The 5,140-nt window shown below is 53.7% G+C and overlaps 1 long non-coding RNA gene across 1 annotated transcript; it reads left to right on the top strand.

Moving 5' to 3' along the window:
• Window positions 1-2,243: 2,243 nt before the first annotated feature.
• On the top strand, window positions 2,244-3,596 carry LOC131406757 (uncharacterized). The gene is made up of 2 exons (XR_009220342.1): window positions 2,244-2,533; window positions 3,370-3,596. It is a non-coding gene; the product is annotated as an uncharacterized LOC131406757 (long non-coding RNA).
• The last annotated feature ends 1,544 nt before the right edge of the window (window positions 3,597-5,140 follow it).

The following is a 5,140-nucleotide window of genomic DNA, read 5'->3' as shown; positions in this document are numbered from 1 at the left end:
TGGTGTGGTGTGTGTGTAGTGTGGTGTGTTTTTGTGTGTGGTGTGGTGTGTGTGTGCTTGTGTGTGTAGTGTGTGTATGTGGGAGGTATTATGTGGGGTGTGTGTGTGGTGTGGGGTGTGTGTGTGTAGTGTGGTGTGTGGTGTGTGTGTAGGGGTATTATGTGGGGTGTGTGTGTGTGGTGTGGGGGGTGTGTGTGTAGTGTGGTGTGTGTGGTGTGGTGTGCGGGGGGTATTATGTGGGGTGTGTGTGTGTGGTGTGGTGTGGTGTGTGTGGTGTGTTTGTGTGTGTAGTGTGGTGTGTGTAGTGTGTGTGTGGGGGGGTATTATGTGGGGTGTGTATGTGGTGTGGTGTGTGTGTGTAGTGTGTGTGTGTGGGGGGTATTATGTGGGGTGTGTATGTGGTGTGGTGTGTGTGTGTAGTGTGGTGTGTGTGGTGTGGTGTGTGGGGTGTGTGTGTGGTGTGGTGTGTGTGTGTGTAGTGTGGTGTGTGTGGTGTGGTGTGTGTGTGCTTGTGTGTGTAGTGTGTGTATGTGGGGGGTATTATGTGGGGTGTGTGTGTGGTGTGGTGTGTGTGGGGGTATTATGTGAGGTGTGTGTGTGTAGTGTGGTGTGTGTGTGTGTGTGCTTGTGTGTGTAGTGTGTGTATGTGGGGGGTATTATGTGGGGTGTGTGTGTGGTGTGGTGTGTGTGTGTGTGTAGTGTGGTGTGTGTGGTGTGGTGTGTGTGGGGGAGTATTATGTGGGGGGTGTGTGTGTGGTGTGGGGTGTGTGTGTAGTGTGGTGTGTGTGGTGTGGTGTGTGGGGTGTGTGTGTGGTGTGGTGTGTTTGTGTGTGTAGTGTGGTGTGTGTGTGTGCTTGTGTGTGTAGTGTGTGTATGTGGGGGGTATTATGTGGGGGAGGTGTGTGGTGTGGTGTGTGTGTGTGTAGTGTGGTGTGTGTGGTGTGGTGTGTGTGTGCTTGTGTGTATAGTGTGTGTATGTGGGGGGTATTATGTGGGGGGGGTGTGGTGTGGTGTGTGTGTGTAGTGTGTGTATGTGGGGGGTATTATGTGGGGTGTGTGTGTGGTGTGGTGTGTGTGTGTAGTGTGGTGTGTGTGGTGTGGTGTGTGTGTGCTTGTGCGTATAGTGTGTGTATGTGGGGGGTATTATGTGGGGGGGTGTGGTGTGTGTGTGTAGTGTGTGTATGTGGGGGGTATTATGTGGGGTGTGTGTGTGGTGTGGGGTGTGTGTGTAGTGTGGTGTGTGTGGTGTGGTGTGTGGGGTGTGTGTGTGGTGTGGTGTGTGTGTGTGTAGTGTGGTGTGTGTGGTGTGGTGTGTGGGGTGTGTGTGTGGTGGGGTGTGTGTGTGTGGTGTGGTGTGTGTGTGTGTGCTTGTGTGTGTAGTGTGTGTATGTGGGGGGTATTATGTGGGGGGGGGGTGTGTGTAGTGTGGTGTGGTGTGTGTGTGCTTGTGTGTGTGGTGTGTGTATGTGGGGGGTATTATGTAGGGTGTGTGTGTGTGGTGTGGTGTGTGTAGTGTGTGTATGTGGGGGGTATTATGTGGGGTGGGTGTGTGGTGTGGGGTGTGTGTGTGTAGTGTGGTGTGTGTGGTGTGGTGTGTGTGTGCTTGTGTGTGTAGTGTGTGTATGTGGGGGGTACTATGTGGGGTGTGTGTGTGTGGTGTGGTGTGTGGTGTGGTGTGTGTGTGTGATGTGTGTGTTATGTGGGGGCGTGTGTGTGTAGTCTCTCCTGCGTGTGCTCTCTCCCGGAAGAACAGGGCTGGCAAGCCCCGGCGGCGCGCAGACGGGCGTGCTGGGTCCCCGCGTCAGTAACTGCCGCGCAGTCGCCTCCTGGCGGGAGTGTCCCGGGAGCTCCGGGCGGCCGCCTGGGCGTGGGGCTCCCGCCCGGCGGGCCGCTGCTCCTGGCAGAGAGCTGGGCGCTGAGGCTGGGCTGGGGGGCAGCGGGCGCAGCTGGAAACCCAGGCACCGCCCGCCTCCCGGAGCTCCCCGCGGGGCCCCTGGGGCCCTACGGGGAAGGGCCCGTTCTCTTGGGTCAGGTTTCCACACAGACCCTGTGAGGCTTTGTCCCCGTGCCTCAAGGGGACCAAGGAGTCTCCCCGGGCCAAAGCCGGTCCCCTGTATTGGAGCGCAGACAGGCGGCTGTGCTTGCAGCCCCCGCGCTGCTCGGGGCGGCCGGCCTGCACCGCACTCACAGGGTCTATTCCACCTACCCTGGGGGGTGGGGGGGGTGGGGGGCAGACTCGTCTCCACCGGCCGCTCCTTCTGGATCGCGCCGCCTGCGGGTCCCCAGGCTTTCTCTCCACCGCTCCTTCCACCCAGGCCCCAGGCAGTGGCTGCGAGAGACGAATCCACGTGGACAGAGAGTGGGCGGCGGTCATCATCAGCACGGCGGCACGGCCCACGGTGCGCTCAGCACTCGCTGCCAGAGGGGAACGAGCAGAAACCCCAGAGATTTCCGTACCTCCGGGCAAAAGAACGGCCTGTCAGAGCACAGGGCTGTCTCCACAGCAGCATCACCCCAGTGGCCTGATGGCAGGGTAAGAGGTGGACAGGGAAGGGGAAGGCAGGGCGCGGCTCCTTCTCCTGGGATGACCTACCCCAAACATGGAGTCAGGAAGCACTGGCAGGGGAGAAAACCCTAGCCTCTGCTTTACCTGAAATCTTTCCCTCTCCCAAAAACCATCACCCTGGACAACAGAATTCAGTGATCAACCAACCAAAGCAGGGACCACCAGGTGCCACAGGTGTGGACCTGAGGCGGGCCTGTGGTAAGAAGGAGCCGAGGGCTAGGACCAGTGCAGGCAGGAAGGGACAGTGCAGTGCGGGAACCCAGGAGGGGGTCTTGCCCTGTGGGCCTGGGCTGGCCCGCCATCACGCTGCTCTGTCCTGCCAACCAAATTAGCCTTCACCCAAAACACTGGGGAGAGTGTGCAAATGGAACAGGAACTGGCATCAGTTTCCGGGCAGGACGGAGGCCAGTGTGCAACCACACAGCCCCTCTCAGACAGGGGTGACGGAACTGGGAGGGCTGGCCACCCTACCACCGGGACAGTCAGGACTCAAAACCTTCCCCGCAACTGAGTGGCGTGTTAGGGAGCTGAGCAGAGACACAGAGAGGGCGGGGCGTGGGCTAAAACCATCTGATGAAAGGGCAGTGGCAGCACAGGTGCGGGAACATGAATGTTCGCTGGCGGAGTATTTCATTGTTGCCGTAGGTTTGAAAATTGTTATAATAAAATGTGGGGGGGGGGAGATATTTGCACCTGCAGAGGACAGGAATATAGGGTGACAGTAGTTCATGTGACAGTCCCTAAGGTCCTCAGCCCCTGCTCCATGGCCCCCACCACCAACTAATCAGCTCCCGGTCCTCCAGGCCCTGTCGGGAAGGTCAGCCATCTGGTGGGCGTAGAGTCCTCTCCCTCCCAGGCCCGTGATTCCACAGCCACCGGGACAACCGGAATCCTGCAAGACCATCCTATCTTCTGCAACCGTGTCCTTGGTTTTGGCATTAAAATGTTATTCTTTGTGTTAAGTGATGGTGATAACAGATGATGATTTTTTTTAAATGCTTACATTTGGCAAAATAAAAGGTTGACAGCCCTGGGTCGGTATCTTCAATTATTTTTGGAAATGGAACTGGCCTGTGAAAACCAGATCTGGGGACTTCTGATACAGGGGAACACGTGGACTTGGGTTCCTACAGCCATGGCCAGGAACCCCAGGTCACTGACCACTGACTGCCTGACCCTAGGCAAGTTTCTTCACTTCCGGGCGGTGGGGGAGGCCTTGGTTTCCACATCCTTCAAAAAAAATTTTTTTAATTGGATATTTCAATGCATGAAATTTAATTGGATCCTGATTTCTAAAAAAAAAAACAAGAGAAGACAATTGGGGACATTTGAGTATGGACTGGATTTTAAATGATATTGGAGTGTTATTAATTTTCTCAGGTGTGAAAATAGCATAGTAGCTATGTGACAGAAGGTCCTTATTTTTAGGAGATACATGCTGAAGTATTTAGAGGTGAAATTTTATGATGCCTAAAATTTGCTGTGAAATAGTTCAAGGGGAAAAAAGAGCAAGAAGAAAATTCGGCAAAATGTTAGCAGTTGTTGACACTAGGCAAGAGATATATAGGTGTTCACTACACTGGTCTCTTAAATTCCTTATGGTTTAAATGTTGGCATAATAAAAAGTTAGGGGGAAAAGGCTTTAAAAATACCTCGTTTGCTGATTTGTTGGGCAGATTAAATAAAACAACGTATCAGAGAAATTCTTGACTGAGAACAAGGTACAGAAGGGCAAATCTGTGACCCAGCCAGTCACCACTCTTAGGGCCCCCATTCTCCCCCCACCCCAATGAGATGGCAGCAGAAGAGGATCTTGGTAAAATCCTGCCCAAGAGATTCATCACTTCTAGGATATTCTAAATTTTCAACCCTGTCAATAAGCTCACCATTGTGTCTCTGGGATCCCAAGTTATGTAAATTTGATGTATCTCTGCGGCTGGGTAGGTGGCCAAGAAATTCCGGAAATAACAATGACTTCTGAAGCAATTATGAGAGAGAGACAGACAGACAGACAGAGACAGACAGAGAGGAAAAAGGAGGAGGGAGGAAGGAAGGAAGGAAGGAAGGAAGGAAGGAAGGAAGGAAGGAAGGAAGGAAGGAAGGAAGGAAGGAAGGAGGGAGGGAGGGAGGGAGGGAGGATGGAAGGAATGAAGGAGCGAGGGAGGGAGGATGGAAGGAAGGAAGGAAGAAGAGGAGAGGAAAGGGGGAGGGGGAGAAAAAAGCCCCTGAGATCCGTGGTCACTGGAAGCTTTTCTGAAGGCCAGACAATCAGACCAGGAGCAGAATAAGAAATGTCTGCGCCCTTAGCTTCACTATTAATTTTGGTTATTAATTATCCTTCTTGCTATTGCTCATAAGCCTCAGCATACGTTTCTACCTTTATGAAAGGCTAAAGGTAGAAATCCTCTTTCAGACTGACCTATTTATGGTCCTTGACCACTCACGTGCTGAATGCATGCCCAGGTCTGGAGTTGACATGTCATGGGGATGACAGACTGACCTCCAGATGACTAGTGGGGGAATATGCTGTGCCTCAGAGAGATCTGAGGGCCCAAAGGGAGGAGACGGGAAGAC

Source organism: Diceros bicornis, chromosome 6 (assembly GCF_020826845.1).
Source record: "Diceros bicornis minor isolate mBicDic1 chromosome 6, mDicBic1.mat.cur, whole genome shotgun sequence".
In the NCBI taxonomy this organism is placed as follows: domain Eukaryota; kingdom Metazoa; phylum Chordata; class Mammalia; order Perissodactyla; family Rhinocerotidae; genus Diceros; species Diceros bicornis.
This window is presented reverse-complemented; position numbering and strand designations above follow the sequence as displayed.